This window comes from Gossypium hirsutum, chromosome A01, assembly GCF_007990345.1.
Source record: "Gossypium hirsutum isolate 1008001.06 chromosome A01, Gossypium_hirsutum_v2.1, whole genome shotgun sequence".
In the NCBI taxonomy this organism is placed as follows: domain Eukaryota; kingdom Viridiplantae; phylum Streptophyta; class Magnoliopsida; order Malvales; family Malvaceae; genus Gossypium; species Gossypium hirsutum.
Genome location: NC_053424.1, coordinates 43,971,317 through 43,989,673, shown reverse-complemented (window position 1 = coordinate 43,989,673; position 18,357 = coordinate 43,971,317). Strand labels below are relative to the sequence as shown.

General features: G+C 32.9%; 1 non-coding gene across 1 annotated transcript; it reads right to left on the bottom strand.

Annotated features, from left to right (window-relative positions):
- Positions 1–1,767: 1,767 nt before the first annotated feature.
- On the bottom strand, positions 1,768–1,874 carry LOC121206847 (small nucleolar RNA R71). Its single transcript, XR_005902024.1, has one exon. It is a non-coding gene; the product is annotated as a small nucleolar RNA R71 (small nucleolar RNA).
- Between the last annotated feature and the right edge of the window lie 16,483 nt (positions 1,875–18,357).

Here is an 18,357-nt window from a genome sequence, read left to right as displayed (position 1 = left end):
CTTTTCTCTTTTCTTTTGTTTAAGTTTTAGTCATGAAGATGATGATATAAAACCATATTATAAACTTTTAGGTTTTATTATACATATATTATTTCATGTTTTACTATTTTACCTTTGTATAATTTAATTAAGAAACCATATATAACATGCCCATTACCATCCACCTAAAAACACAATGGTATAATTGCATTATAAATGCCTCCACCAACAAAGAAAACAAAAATTAAGCACTTTCACATTTAACCACCAAATTTTCATTTTACGCGATTAAGTCCTTTTATTTAATTGGGCACACAAACAACAAAATTAAATCACGAAAATTTCATAGATATAAATTCACACATAATAAACACAGAAAATAATTTTTAAACATTTTTCAGACTCGGATTCGTGGTCCCGAAACCACCATTCCGATTAGGGTCTAAATTGAGTTGTTACATAAATATAATCAAAATTAACTTATTTAATCATCTCTCTATTGAATTTAGTCCAAAATTCACTGTAAGACATTTTTATACAATTGCCCCTAATATTTCACATCTTTTACAATTTAGTCCTTAATTCATTAGAATACAAATTCATACAATTTAAGACTAACCAATGCTAGCCAAATTACTATTATGCCCCTAACAGGCCATATTTTTCATTTTTTTTACATTTTAACAATAAATTTTCCAAATTTCATAATTTAATCCCTAATTTGTGTTTTTACTAAAAATCACTTAACAAACTTGTATAATTATCATCAAACATTCATAATCAATCATTAAACATCAAATACTCATGTATTCAGCAATGGAAATGTCTAAAATCCTTAACAATTTTGCAAAATAGTCCCCGAGCTAGCTAAACCTAGCTGCAATGATCTCAAAAATGCAGAAATCATTAAAAATGGGACAAAAACCATACCTAATTGAGCAATAATAGCATGACCGAATGAAGGAGATGAAAATTGTATTTCCTTTCCCTATTTTTGGTTGAAACAAGAAGAAAAAAAGATGATACTTTGTTTTATTTTTCTTATTTTAACTTAAATTTTTAAATTACTTAATTAACCTTTATTATAAACTATTAAAAACACTTAATGCACGTCCATCTTTGTCCACTAATATTTCAAATGGTCTAATTACTACATAAGGACCTCTAATTTAAGATTCCATAGCTATTTAATACCTTTAACTAATGGAACTCCACTTTTACACTTTACGCAATTTAGTCCTTTTTTATCAAATTAACTAATCAAACAATAAAATTTCTTAACAAAATTTTCACACAAACATATTATCATGTTGTAGAAATTAAAATAATAATAAAATAATTATTTTGACTTCAGATTTGTGGTCCTGAAACCACTGTTCTGATTTGACTAAAAACGGGCTGTTACACTACACATCATTCTCCTCAGACTATGTATGACCATGCTAAGCCCACTCTGATTGAGGCTGAATCAAGTATTGTCAGACTGATTATTTATACAAATAATTTTGAGATTAAGCCAAACACAATTCAAAAGGTGCAACAGTATGTCCAGTTTGATAGGTTGCAAGATGAAGATTCGAATTCTCATTTAGCTAACTTTTTGGAGATTTGCATCACATTGACTATCAATAGTGTTATTGATGATGCCATACGCTTACGATTGTTCCCATTTTCTTTGAGGAACAAGGCAAAATAGTGTATGAATTCACTTCCATGAGGTTCTATCACTACTTGAGTTGAGATGATTGCAAAGTTTTTGTTAAAGTACTTCCTATCGTCAAAACAACTAAGTTAATGAATGACATCTCTTCTTTTACTCAATTTGAGCTTTAGATGTTATATGATTCATGGGAGATATTTAAGGATATTTTGAGAATGTGTCATCATCATGGGTTACCTTTTGGTTACAAGTTCAAAATTTTTATAATGGTTTGAATACCTTGACTAGGCAAATGATTGATGCAATAGTTGACGAAACACTGAATAATAAAACACTTAAGGCAGTTGGAGAATTTATTAAAGAGATGGAACTAAATAACTATCAGTGGCAAGTTATAAGAACAAAGCTTACCAAGTAGCCGATGTTTTTAATATAGATGTAGTTGATATGTTGGCAAGTCTAGTTGAAGCTCTTAGTAAAAAAATTTGATGGTTTGAGTTTCAGTAAACAGGTGAATCTGGTAATGCAATGTGATGCGATTGGAGTGGGGATGATCAATCCGGAAGTTTTGCCTTCAAGTCTAACATGGAGCATGAGCAAGTCCACTTTATGGGTAATAATTTTAGACCTCAAAATAAACCTTATATCAATAATTATAACCCATGATGCAAGAATCATTCGAATTTTTCTTGGGGTGGTCAAGAAAATCAAATGTCACAACCCTCTCTAGGCTTCCAACAACTTTATCAATAAGAAAAGAAGCTGAATCTTGAAAATATGTTGAGTAAATTTATTTTTGTGTCAAAATTGGATTCCAAAACACTAAAATAGCTTTGAGGAATCAATAGGAATCTATTCAGGGTTTCGAGAATTAGATTATCCAGTTTGTTAAATTTGTTTCAGAGAGACAACAAGGCAGTTTACCTAGTAACACCGAAACCAACCCAAAAGAGCAAGTCCATGCAATCACTTTACGAAGTGGAAAAGTGTTAGCCAAGCCTAAAAAGAAGATGAATCCAAAAGCTATTGAGAAAAATGATGAGGTTGAGGAATGCAAGAAAGGGCATAAACTGGCGGTCAAAGAATACAAACCACCAATTCTATATCTGGCAAAGTTGAAGAAAAACCACATAGATGAACAATTTGGTAAATTTCTTGAACTTTTTAAACAATTACATATTAACTTACCTTTCATTGAAGCTCTTTCAGATATACCCAAATATACCCAAATATACAAAAATTTTAAAGGAGTTTTTAACAAATAAAAGGAAGTTAAAAGAGCTATCTATTATGGAGCTAAATGAGGAGTGCTCGACCATTCTCCAAAACAAACTACCCACCAAGCTTAAAGATCCAGAGAGTTTTACTATCCCTTATTTTATTGGTAGCTTAAATATTGAAAAAGCTGTGGCTAATTTGGTTGCTAGTATAAATTTAATGTTTTATAAAATGTTCAAACAACTTGGCCTTGGGGAACCAAAACCCATTAGGATGAGTATTAAATTATTCGACAGATCAATTAAGTATCCTAGGGGTATTATTGAGGATGTGCTTGTTAAAATAAATAAACTCATATTCCATTTTGATTTTGTTATACTAGACATGGATGAGGATATTGAGGTACCCAAGATTTTAGGTCGACCTTTTTTAGCCACTACTAGAACTATTATTGACATGAGTAATGGTGAACTTGTGTTGAGGGTAGGTGATGAAAAGGTTACTCTTCAAGCATGTGATGTTGTGAGAGTTTCTAGTAAGTGAGACGATACTTGTTATTCTGTTGATTTTATTAAACATGCGGTTTAACATTCTTTACAGGAAATTAGTCATGAAGAAGTGTTAGACTCATGTCCTGTTTAAGGTGATAGAAGTCAATAGGCATGTGAAAAAGGAATGGTGCAGCTTCATAAACTAGATAAATGATGAAAAAAGGTTATGAGAACCCAAGAATGTAAAAGAAAGTAACAAAGTAACGTCATGATGTGCAGTTCAAGAAGACAAAGTGTTGCTAGACAATTTAGATACATGAATATTCCCTAAAGAACTTAAGTCAAGATGGTCAAATCTTTTTGTGGTAAAACATATGCTTCCATCTAGACAAATTGAGGTAACACACCCTAGATATGGAATGTTTAAGGTAAATAGTCATCAACTCAAACTTTATCTAGGTGGTGATATTGATAATGAGAGAGAAGAGCTCCGAATCCAAAATCTGAATTAACTGTGTGCTTGAAAAGGGAAATCGAGCTTAGACTCTAAATCAGAGCTTCTCAAAAGGCAACCCGAGTGTTTTTTTTAAATTTCATTTATTTTTGTTACATACTTAGTATTTTATTTCCTTACATTTATTTTTATTAATTGTAAAAAAAAGGGACCACATAGAGACACGGTCGTTTGGCCTACACGGCATAGGCACACGCACATGCGCATATGAGGAATGGATTAAATCAAAGCCACATGGCTCCAAAGAGTCACATGGCCTAGGCACATAAGCATGCTATGGATAGTGTGAATGCTAGAGCGAATTTTTTAATTTTCTTATGATACACACGTCTCTAGAGAGATACACGATTAAGCGACACGGCCCTGTAACACACAACCTCAATACATGGTCGTGTGATGATTGGAATGGGATTATGAAGAGCCACATGGGCTCAAAGGGATACACGGCCATGTGAACTAATACGGGCCATATACACAATATGTGAAGGTTGGAAAGGGGTATGCCAATAGCCACACAAGCTCAGAGACATACACGATTGAACGACATGGCCCTGTAACCCAACACGGCTAAATACACAACTGTGCCATCCTTTCTTCTCTAAAACCCTATATTTTTTCTCTGTTTCTTTTTCTCCCCCTTTTCCCATTCTCTCCTTTTCTTTATTTCTCCTTGCATTCATTTACCCCTTTGGCCTTCATTCACCACTCACGCCACTGGTTCCCCCATTTCTTTCCTTTTTCCAGTCTTTCCCTTATTCTTTCCCCTTTAGTCATCTTTCTCCACTCAAGCTGTCGTTTCCCCCTCCACGTCCAATCCCCAAACTTTTTCCCATTCCCTGTTTCTTCCTCTTCTCCTTTCCAATCATCCACTATCTAAGCATCCCCTACCCCTCTACTTACGTCGTTCATTTCCTTTATGCCACTATCAGCCATAGCCCTTGCCATTCTATCACGTCATCGCCACCTCTCCCGTAACATCACTAACCCATCTCTGCCATCAGATTAAGGTTACGAAGCATTGTCGATCAATCGAAAAACATTTATCATTATATTATAAAATAAATAAAACTTATTAAAAATTAATCAATCATATGCATTTCATCCCTAAATCGACCCTTTCAGGATTAATTTGAAACAAAATAAGAATTTTAAGAAAAAGTAGCAAAAATTGGAAAACAGGACTCACACGGCCGTGTGGCCAAGCTGTGTAACATTCGAACAAAAGGACACATGATCGTGTCCCAACCCATGTCTTCACCCGTGTCCTCACTTGTGTAACTCACTGAGTAGGGTCACACAGCCATGTGCTAGGCCATGTAACTATCTGAGTTGCCATGCACGGCCGTATGCTAGGCCATATAACTCATTGACTTGAAAAACTAAAAAATTATAAATGACACACGCCCATGTCGCCAGGTCATGTGACTGCCCGTGTCCTATACCTTATAATCCATAATTTGATCCTAATTTCAAGCCATTTCAAACCAAAACCATACCTAGCCATCCAAAACATTTGAGCATACATTCAAGTGATCTAAACATCATTCAGACACTCCTAAATAAGCCATTTCAAACATCCTAATGCATCTAAAGGATATGTCATTCAAAGGCACCGTAATTGTATCAAACATTATTGTAAAAATCACACATTTACAACATATTTCCATCAACTAACCTAAACACCAACACAATCAACATCCCAACTATTTCAAATATTATATATACACATCAATTATCAAATTTACAAGCATAAACACAAAAATACCAAGCCTATCTTATAAACATCAAATGATCATTTATAATATCTAATTCCACTACAAAATATCAAAGTCTTATAAGAATCTTCCTATTACATGCCACTTTAAACCAACTTAAAAATAATTACAAAATGACTACCAAGGTATAAATGATAGTGTCTGAGCTTCCAAGTTCATCCAATCTATTCTACGATTCCAAGAGTCCTACAAAATCAAATTAAATTAGTAAGTATAAAAAAGCTTTGTAAGTTCGATAAGTCAACTCATTTACTATCAATTACCAAATTTCCAAGGGACGTTATCATTTACTACACTGACTCAAAGCCTGCTAGGCACTAAGCTTGATTAACACCGGCATTAAGCCTGTTAGGCACTAAGCCTGAGTAACATCGGCTCTAAGCCTGAATAACACTGGCACTAAGCCTGAGTAACACATCATTTGAAAATACAATACGATTCAACATTCAAATAACAATACAAAATAGAACTAAAAGATTAATTCATTAACAAGGAATTGAATATAACCATGCATATACATAATCAAACTTACAGGATTGATTTGCAGTACTCCATAATCTTTTCTTTTCCACGGTCATCAACACACTCGTGATCTAAAACAATATTTTCATTCAATTAAGTACTTCTAGACTTCATTTTAATCCATGATTCATATTTATGTAAAATTACAAAATTACCCCTAACATTTTAACTTTTCACAATTTAGTCCTTAAACTCATAACTTGAAATTTAACCATTTTAACCAAAATCCAATTTAACCAATGTTACAAGGAACCTTGAAACAAACCAGCATTTCACAAAAAAAAAGCCCATGGATTTATACTTTTAACAATTTAATCCCTATTTCCAAAATTCATCAAAAATCACTTAAACAAAATATGTTTATTTAACCACAAAGATTAATAATCTATCAACTAACATTACAAAATACACAAAAAATCCATGGCAAGTCCCTAAACCTTTAAAAGCTTTGCAAATTAACCCCGAGCTAGCTAGATTAAGCTAAGACAAACCCAAAAAACATAAAAATCATTAAAAACAGGGCTTATAAACCTGACATGCATAAGAAATAAAAAACCGAAGCTCTCCTCCTCTTCAACGGTGAAATTTAGCAAAACTAATGAGAAATGGGGAAGATGATAGCATTTTTTTCATAGTTTATTTTAGATTTATTTACTAATTTACCATTTTACCCTTATATAATAATAAAAAATTTCAATAAAACCTATCCATATTTGTCCACTAACATTAAGGATGGAATAATTACTATCTTAGTCCATTATCTTTCCTTTCCATAACCATTTAGCCCCTTTTAACTAATAGGATTTAACTTTTACACTTTTTACAATTTAGTCCTTTTCACCTAATTAACTATTTAAACTCTAAAATTTTAAACAAAACTTTTACACGATCTTAATATAATCTCGTAGGCATTAAATAAATAATAAAATAATAATTCACTCATCAAAATTATGGTCCCGAAATCACTGTTTGTTTTCTACTATTCTCTTTCATCATTTTTTTACTTTTTATTTTATTTTATCTTATTTTATTTTATTTTATTATTACTTTTCCCTTTATATTTTTTTATGTTTAATTCTATCTAATTGCTTTACATTTTACGCTCTACTGAAATTGCTTGATTCCCTACTTTGTGTTTTAGTTTGGTTTAATTTAATGTTGTTCATAGTCCTGTTTGACTTGATGGCAATGTTGTTTTGACTTTCTATATACTAGTCCTTTATGTCTTATAAATATTTTCTGTTGCAATAAATGAATTTTGGCACCGAGTTTTTGTTTTTCATGTCTATGTTGATATTGCCTAAACTGTACCCTATTGAATGATTCTAAGGTTTAGCTTGGTTTTACTAACCATCATGATGCTTTCATGGGCCGAATCAGAATTTTTTTTTTTGGCATATATACCTACTATAGACTTTCGTTTCTCACACAATTCTAGTTACTGTTTCACTAGCCATTGCACTATCACTTCTATACGTCGAACTTGAATACTACTGCCCTATTTATCATTTCAATAGCCTGATACATCTTATTGGCCATTCTTATTTCAGGTACATAATGAAAAATACAATAATACAAGAGATAAGACTAAGGTCCCTGTCAGGGGCGAAGCAAAAAAATTTTATCGAGAAGTTCAAAATTAAATTTTAATTTTTAATAGTCTATATCTTTATAATTTTTAAAGGATTAAATCAATTTTTTATCATTTTTAAGGGGTGTAAAAGTACAATTTTACCTTTATTAATTTAATATTTTAAAATTTCTAAAGGGCTTAAATGGACAAATTTCCATTTTAGGGGGGTCATGGCCCTTACCAACCCCTAGATACGCCACTGGCCATGTCCCCTCCTTTAAAAAGCGAAAAACAATGGGTGCATCTTCTTCTTCAACTCAAACCATGGTAACCAGACACATGTTTCTCTGATTTAGTCCGGGTCCACATGAGCATGTTTCTCTGATTTAGTCCGGGTCCACATAAGGACCAATACCAACACTTAAAGAGGAAACCCTTAGGAATGGGTTGATACATCAGTTGGGATACCTTATAAGCAGTTGGTTTGTCTACCCAAGTTTGTGTATTGATCGACAAAATTCTTTACCATATTAAAGCCCACTTACGCAAAACTCACATTAGAGTTTTGCTCTACTTTCTTTTTACAACAAGCTATATCATGGTGGGACAAGCCTCGCACCATTTTGTTCTGGCTAGAGGTTACAATGCGTTACTTTAACATCTCGAGTTTTGGAGCTACACTTAGATTATATTCTGACGAGTTCATGAGTACTCTTGAGTTTTTGACATTATACAAGCATATCCATTAACTAACCCCACTCTACTGGTCCAATATTTCCGTAACTCAACAGCCATATAACTCGAGAGCCACATGCCTACCCCTACTTTACAATACACCCATGCCATATTGGCACACACGGTAACGAGACGAAAAGAAAGCACAGGGACCATGAGTACTTTGGACACATATTTTTTATGAAGTATGGAGGAGCGCCACCCGATTGATATTGAATATTTTGTGGCTCAATGTTGTAGCCACTAGTCTAATCGGGACAAGAAGGGACCAATTTGTATGCGTCCCTACGTGACTCATCTAGCAAGGTATTTTGGCTTCTCGACACTCCGGAGTAGACTTTTTCCTTTAGTCTGGTCGGATAGATAGTCCTTCAGGGGTTGAATCACTTACAGATGATTCACTGTCAACCTAGAGTTGATACAAACCATTTTACGTTGCTTAGTCCAAATCCACGAGATGAGCTTGAGGAGCTCTTGGATGATGATCCACCCAGGCATGAGGACCTAGCTCAACCCATTCCTCCCATCAGCCATTCCAATGTTGCATATATTGTCACACTTGAGGACATACATCGAACACAGCAGTAGCAATCAAAGAAAATTAGACACTTACAACAATAGTAGGATCGTATGGAAGCCTATTTACTGTAGTTGTGCCAGCACTTTCATCTTTCGTAACCAATTTGCACGACTGACCCAAAGCCTCTCGATCATGATATTCCTCGCGATGTCAATCTGTGATTTTACCTAGTTTTATCTTTCATTTATTTTTTTTATTTGTACTTTTATTTTTTATTTGTTTTTCTTCTTTTCTGGATTGTTATGTTTTTTGTGCACTTTGTTTTTAATGTTATTTTGACTATTTTTCTGTTTATTCAGCTACCTCTTTATCTTATTTTATTTTTGCCTATTTTCTTATTAGTGTGGATGAAACCATGTAATTAATTTAGGATCTCCTACGTTTTCAGATTTCACTATCGCGATTCATTCATCTAAATTCAAGATAGTTTCAGTTCCCTTCCTCCCTTTCTTAAGATATTTTGCTTATTGTGGCTCCCTTTCTTAAGATATTTTGCCTATTGTGGCTATCTTTGTTTGTACATTAAGGACAATGTACATCTTAAGTGTGGAGAGGATTTTATAGGTTATGTGATATAGTCCCTTATTGTTTGTGTTTAAGTAATTTCCTCAAACCTTACATTAGAGTTAATTTTTCTAAATCTGAAGTTTTTATTGAATCTGTTTGGGATTAATTTGTGGGTTTTTATGCATTTTTTGTTTATACTTTAAAGTATGAGAGAGTCAAGCATGATAGGTCATTTTTAGAAAACTATAATTTTAGGTTGTCTCCCTGACCTGAAGCCTTATCTTAAATTTAAATTTACAACTTTAACATCAAAACCATAATTTTGTGTGAGCTTTTGAGCCTATACAACATTTACTCTTTCGTGCTCATTTTATTTTGGTTGTGAGTATGTCAACTAGATTTGTTATTCTAGAACTTGCCTTGGTTATACATGTTGAGACCACATTATTGATTTGATATATTTAGATGATAAAGGCACTTAGGATTTAACCCGCCTAACATTTAAATAGCTTAGCCATTGTATTATCCCCTAATAAACCCCGTTGATCCTAATCTATTTTTGTTTACTTATCACCCGTTGATGTTATCCCGAAAACTACATTAATTTTGTAAATCAGCCTTTTTATTGATTCTCTTTTGTCAAATGATTTGGTTAGTTGCCTAACTATGTTTTATCATTTGGGTTGCTGAATTTCTTTTTGTTCTAAAAAAAAGGCCAAAAAAATGTTGGAGCGATCTTGATCAATTAATAAATCAGTATTTAAGTCTATAAACCATACTATCTTATTTGAACTTAAATCATTACTCTCATCTTTTGTATAAAAGCTCACATCTACTCTTTATTTCTCATTGATGTTAAATTCTTGTAATTCAATAGTTCATTCTTTTGGTTTGGTAACCTATCAATTTTACTTTCAATTGTAACCACCTTTTATGACCTTTTCCGTACCCTTAACCTAGGCCTCGTTACAAACTCGTAAAGACCTCTTGATTGCTGTCTCATCTCATATCTATAATGGTAGAGATTTGATATTCGAGCAAGCCTATTGTAATAGCATTTCTTGTTTGACTATTGAATGCACATTACTTGAACCTTAAACACCTTTGTACTTTGAGTGAACCTTAATGAGGGTGTTAATTCTTGTTGAGTTTGAATTTCAGGTGATTTTTTAGATAGGAGAGACGCTTATGCTTTTATGCCTTAAGAAATTTCTGCTTGGATTGCTTGTATTCTTTAGTGTCATTTTAGTTTAAATTTCCAATACGTGAATATCTGTAGATTATCCTAAGACATTGCCGGTGAAAATAATAAATTAAAGGAAGTTAACTTGAATGTGGGTTGAGAATTTTGCTTAAAGACAAACAAACGCTTAAGTGTGGGAATATTTTATAAGTTCTAAAAGTAACATGTTTTAACCTCATTCTTAACGCGTTTTGGGTGATTATTTGATGTTAATTGAAAATTTTATACTTCTAATCCTTTAAATTCATGCTTTAATGCTTAATAGAGCACAATGGAGCAAAAGGAGAAAAAACAGGAGCATCGGAGCAAGCTGAAGGAGCCACACGAGTTGCACCTTTTCACATGGCTAGACTACATGACTGTGTGAACCATATGGGCGTGTGGTAGGCCATGTCAATTTCACAGGATTGTGCAATGAACAGCAGAAAATCATGATTTTTAGGTTTTTCAAGCATTCTAAGATGTATATATGACAAAAGTAAGAAGATAGGAGAGAGCCGTCAGAGAATAATCAAGAAAACGACTCGAACAATACCATTGAAGTTGACTCTGAAGTAGATTTCTGTTAAGATTGAAGATTCCTAGTTGATTTCTTAGAAAGTTGTCATGAGTTTCTTTTATTCTTTCGGTCATATAGTATCTTTGATTTTTTTCTCTTTTCGAGTATGAACTAATTTTCTAAATACCTAGGGGGATGAACCCTACGATGAATTATGTCATTTGATTTCTATTTTACGCAATAAATACTTAGTTTCTCTGTTTTCAATTATGTGTGCTTAATTCTTTATTTGATATTTCTATAGTATCAATCCATATCTGATGTGCTTAAATCGGTGGTTGAATAAACTCTATTTAAGATTAGATCTTGCGTGATTGAGTGGAGTTGGATCCAATCCTAGAAATAGGATGACATAAATCTACTGGATTAGAGTCAATCTATAGGGGAATCCATAGCATGAGTTAATGCGATAATAAATGTTTTAATTAAAAATAAATTTCAATTAATCAACCTAGAGTTAGTTGCTCTTATACTCGAAAGAGATATTAACATAATTTAGGGATTTCTACGGATCAAGGTGCTAAGTAAAGAAATTGCGTAATTTAGATTGAATGTAATAGATGAAATCTAGACGAATTCTTACCAAATTATTGTTTCGTTTCTTTATTATTATTTGATTGTTTTTGTGTTTTGTTCTTTGATGCGTTCGTTAGTTAATTAAATTAGATAATATAGTTTTAATCGATCATTTGAATTATTCAGTTAAATAATAGAAAGATGATAATTACTAGTACTTGTAGTCCTCATAGGTACTATATCTTTGCTCACCGTAACCATCCTATTAATTGTTAGGTGCACTTGTCGTACTCAAATTCTTAATTAATTTTGTGACCATCATTTTATGTTACACAACAAAATTTAGTTTTTTGTGTAAAAATAATTTTAAAAACCATAATATTCTATTCCAAAAGTTTATACGTGAAGTTATCATTACAACTGCTTAATTTTATTTTGCAATAAAATATAAACTGATTGGTAATAAAAATAGGCAATGAAAATCTTAAATATACTAACTATTTATTTAAAAATAATATTATTTAGTTAAAATTGAATTAAATTAAAAATATAACAAAATTAAAGAAATTTATAAGAAATATTGTAATAAAAGATAATTTCACAACTAAAACTGAAATAACCCGTAAAATTTAAAGTTTAAAAATTGTAAACTCATATATATTGTATCATAATAATAACATAACTAAAGTTTATATAAAATATTGCTAAAATCATTAGCCAGCAATGTATTAATTAAAATTGATGGCAAGAAAAATAAAGGTTTACATCACCTAAACAATAACGAAGTTTAAATTGGCAAAAATAAAGTTTACATCACCTAAACTAAGTCGTGATATTTTTCTTAAGGGACAAGTTGAGGCATATATATTTGAAAGCTATTGGAAGGAAATTAGGAGCATTGAAAAATTTTATAACTAAATATGAAATGCATAAAGAAACCAAACTTTAGATGCAACGAAGTACTTTACTTACCTATGGAGTCATGTAGAAATAATGCTAATATTGCATCATCAAACTAATTTTTTCACTTAAAATAATGAATATGTAAGCAAATTTCCTCAACCTAACACAAACTATATAGATAGATAAATAGATGTTAATAACATCATCTTGATAGCAATTCTCCAATCTATATATAAGCAATAGAGAAAAAGAAAAAAAAAACAAAGACCATTGATTAAAGTAAAACAAACCTATATTAATATTAAGAGTATTGATTTTAGATAAGTCGTTTGATAAGTTGTATTCATCTTCTTCAATTTCTTTGGTATTATCTAGTAATTGAATTTCATCTTTATCTACAAAAGCCCTTTCTATAAAATTCCTTCTAGATCTTTTAAAAAAATCATCCCCAACCCTTTGAAATTTCCCTTTTCTTCTACTTGACTAACCATCCTATACAATAACATATATATTAAAAAAACACAAAAATAATTGTGTATATAAATTCGTTATAAAATAGAATATGGAATCTTAAAAAATACCTAAAGTTTAATTTTTTTTCCTTCACAAAGAAAAAAAAAACGAGAAAGGATAACTAGGAGAATGAACTTGCAAAACAATTTTCAATACTTCTTTGTAAAAGCGTTTTAACTTAATGGTGAAAATTTTTGGTACCAAAGTTATAAGAAATTGCCTCCAATTTCCCATGTTAACTTTTCAAAACATTTGTAAATTTTGGGTTAACTCATAAAAGGAACAATATAAGGTAATTATTAAAACCTTACATATCTTATTTTAAACTTTATAGATCTTATTAGGGCTAATAAAACAAAATAGAATGTTTGTTGTTTTCACAAATTATTAATTGTTGTCAATTATAAAACCTTAATAATTAAATCTACCCTAAGAAGATGGAAAATGTTAAGTTAAATTTGAAATCGTTAAACCCATTGTAGCACCAAAAGCGACCACAATAATCTCTATGACTTTCAAAATTATACAGGTAAAAAAAAAACCTTTTAATTTTATAAACTTTGTGTATTGGAAAAGAAAATTATATATAAAGTTAGAAGAGAGCTAATCAAATATAAATTTTATTAAAGATATTTGAGAAGATAGTAAAGCTTAACCATGGATGTTGAAAGCGAAATTTTATTGTTTCTTTAAAAATATTTTCGTTTTGATGAACTGTAAATCCCCTAACCCGTATCTGTCGTCGGATTAGGGTTACTGAGTATTACTGTACAATCAAGACATAATTAAACTTGAAATCATTCCATAACATAGTTAAATCATAGACCAATTGTAAACATACATACATACTGTCCCTAAATCAAGCCCTCGAGGCCCTAAAAATACCTTAGAATTGATTCAGATCAATTTCAAAACATTTGGAAAGTTCAGTAAAAAGTCACAAAATTTTGGTAACAGAGGTCACACAGTCGTGTCCTACCTCATGTCCTTACCCGTGAAACTCTTTGAGTAGAGCCACACGGTCGTGTCACACGCCCATGTGCCTAGCCATGTGCTAGGCCGTTTAACTCACTGACTTACATGCAAAAGAACCAACAGGGGACACACGGCTGTGTCACCAGGCCGTGTGTCACACATGGTTAAGACACATGCCTGTGTCTCAAGCCATGTGGACTAAAATTTACCTATAATCAAGCCATTTCAAATCCATTACATGCATAATTGATGGTCACTAAACTAACTATAAATACAACTAAGGTAAGCGCACCTATCGAACAATAGTATAGTTATGGTGAGTAGGGAATATCATATCCACGAGGACTAAAATTACTAGTAACTACGTTTTTCTATTATTTAACCGATAAATTGAAGTGATTGTTTTTAGTCCAAAATTACTAATCTAATTTAACTATGAATGCGACAAAGAATGAAATGGGAAAATAACCAAAGATAACCAAAGAGAAAGACAATACCCAGGAAAGAATTCACCTAAACTTCATCTATTATTCTGAATCTGAATTAAATGATTTATTCACTTGTGTCTTGATCCGTTGAAATCCCTAAATTCTATTAATATCTCTTTCGAGAGTAAGAACAACCGACTCTAGGTTGATTAATTGAAATCTCTTTCTAATTACAACCCCTATTATCGGATTAACTCGATCTATGGATTCCCCTATTAGATTTGACTGTAATCCAGTAGATTCATGTCGTCCTATTTCTAGGATTGCATGCAACTCCACTCAATTATGCCAGATCTACTCTTAAACAGGGACTTTTACTCCACTGAAATAAGCACATTAAACTTGAATTAATATTTCAAAAATATTAAAACAGGAAATAAGCATACATAATGGAGAACAAGAATCAAGTACTTATCGCCTAAATCAAAAATCAAATAATAAAATTCATCATAGGTTTCGTCTTCCCTAAGTATCTAGGGAATTTAGTTCATAATTCTGAATGAAAAAATCTCAAAGTCGGAATAACCACAAGTCATAAAGAAACACAATAAAACTTTGAAAGAAATTAAATGGAGATCTTCGATCTTGAAGGAGATTGATAAACCATAAAATTAACATGTTTTTAATCCCATTGTTGATGCGTTTTTGGATGATTTATTATGTAAAATAGTGACTTTGATACTCCTAATCCTTTAAATTTAATTTTCTATACTTAGGTTGTAACACCCCAAACCCAGCCTAGACGTTATGGCCAAATCCGGACGTGCCACAAGAATGGGTTTTGATAACGAAATCTACATGTTAAAACCATTTCAATTTTTCAACTTTTATTTGCTTTTATCTATTGTCAAAACATTTATTCAATTAATCAATTTGCCTTAAAACGTGTTTTATAGTGGAAGCTTACGAAAAGCATTGTTTTTAAAGAAAGTAGTTTGTATCTTTAGAAAACGTTTGTTTTAGTAAAAACCATAGTTTTTGGATATCAGTCGCAAATTAAATACTAAAACGAAAATCTAAATTCAAAAGGAAATCAGCCAAAAAGTCCGGAGAGTCCAATTATTACAAAAATTCAAAAATAATCCTTAAAATAAAAACCATAAACCTAATCAGTTTACGAACTTTTGGTCACCAAGAGGCTCCGTCGCACTGATCCGCCTAAGTCTGTGGATTACCTGAATAGAATAGACAAACGGATGTGAGTTTTCATAAACTCAGTGTGTAACCCAATAAAATTAAGCATGCAAACATACAGAAATAGAGTCAGGTCCATGCCCTTTTTAGATACAGTAAACAGAATCAGATATATAGAATCCTACCCCTATCCTCTACACACTAACTTTGACCATCCCACCACACCATGTAGGGTTAAAAACACCGACCCATCCCTACAAACCATATCGTGCCATTACGACACATATCAGATAATGTGTAGCCAAGCTACTAGAATCTAGGCAATGATCGCCATACAGAATAATTTCTCCTCATATACAAATCTCACCCCACAATTATATACAGAAACAGATATAGAATAACATACTAGACATACTCAACATGCTTATGTACAGATATCAAAATAATCAGACATGCATAGCATTATCATACTCAGAACAAAATATCAGACTATCAGATCTACATTTTTAGGTTTTGGTTAGCCCTTACCGACCTTACGGTAGGCCCACATTCGATTGGAACGATCCGTGCGACCCTAGGAAAATTATCAGAAATATGGACCCACATGCTCATGTAGCTTGCCCATGTGGATCCACGTCCGTGTGGCCCAAACACCCAAATTGGCCTTACTCGTGTGGCCCACACGACCTGGCCCAAAAACCCACACACCCGTGTGGACCTACATGACCGTGTGGCCCACACACCTAACTTGGCCTAGCCCGTGTGGCTCACACGGCCACACTCTGGCCACCACACGGTTGTGTCTTGTGCATGACCATGCCTTCGTTGACCATACGACCAACCACACAGGTTACCACATGCCGTGTGGCGTCGACAGAACAGTTTTTCGGCTTTTTTAAGAATTCAACTTTCTGCATTTCGGGCACACGCCTGTTATGATGTTGATGCAAAATCATTCCGGAGGCCTTGAAACCTAAGAAAGAGGCACCCAAATGCCGATTTAGCAGTCAATTTACGAATCGGTACAAAACCCAAAATAACACTTAAGACTTGCCGACAACGAAAACCACTGCTAATACCGCTCAAGCAAATGGTGCGAAATTCACTATTCATAGCCTTCTCCTACACCAAAATAATGGTAGAAAAATCAAATTCCACGATTACATCAACAGAAACTAACGCATAAACATAACTATCTCAAAAATACAACGAAACCCTTACCTATTAAACAACATGAAAGAAACGAAACATCAATGTATCGCGGTTTGAAAGGAAAATTTTGATAGAAGTTAGAAAAAGAAGCCGAAAGTTGAAAGTGGCAAACAGAGAGAAAAACAAATGCCAGAGGGGAAAAAATTTTGGGAAATAGAAAAAAAAACTGCTAGCATATCCCTAATTTCTCTCTACTAACCCACTAACAAACAACTTACTCAGGATCCCAACTCCAAAAAAACTCTATCGCTTAACAAAGCAAAAATATAACACCCTCACTAATGCAGGGATTCGAACATAGGATAAGTTAATGTGTAATTTTTTCAAAAGTATAAGAAATTTACCTAATTGTTCGTTCGTGTGGTCTTTCTTCGTCATGCTAGGATATGGCACTAGAGGTTTATATTCTTTACCAACCGGTTTTTGCTCATTTTGGCTTACGTCAACCTTACTGTCACTTACCATGCTTTCTTGCCTCAGTTCTGATTTAGATTCAACTATCCCTTCTTCATCTCAAATAGTAATTGCATGAAGTTGCTCTATTGGGTTAGTTTTGGTGTTGCTAGGAAAGCTACCTTGTGGTCATTCTGAAATCAGTTTAGCGAGTTGACCGATTTGATTCTCGAGTCCTTGAATTGATGCTTGCAGATTTTTAGTGCTACTTTAGTCTTTTGAAAGTAAGTTTTTGACATCGAGATAAACTTCGTCAATATCTCCTCGAGATTCGGCTTCTTCTCTTGCTGGTAAGGTTGTTGTTGGAAGCCTGGAGGAGGTTGTGCTCTCTGATTTCCTTGCCCACCCCTAGAGAAATTGGGATGATTCCTCCAACCTATATTATAGGTGTTACTATAAGGATTATTTTGAGGCCTAGAATTATTACCCATATAATTGATTTGTTCGTTCTTTGTGCTAGGACTGTAGGGTAAATATTATGGATTGTTTATTCCTCCTCCATTCGTATCGTACTACATCATTGGATGTACCTGGGTAGAAACACATAAACTGTCAATTTTCTTATTTAAAATATCTTCCTGATTTGATATGATGGTGACCGCATCTAAATTGAAAACATCGGCTACTCTCATCGGCTTTGTCCTCATGACTTACCACTAATAATTATTAAGTGCCATCTCATCTATAAATTCATAAGCCACTTCAGGTGTTTTATTGTTCAAAGTTCCACCACCTGCTGCATCGATTAACTGCCTAGTTGAGGGGTTCAAATCGTTGTAGAAGGTCTAAACTTGTAGCCATAGAGGT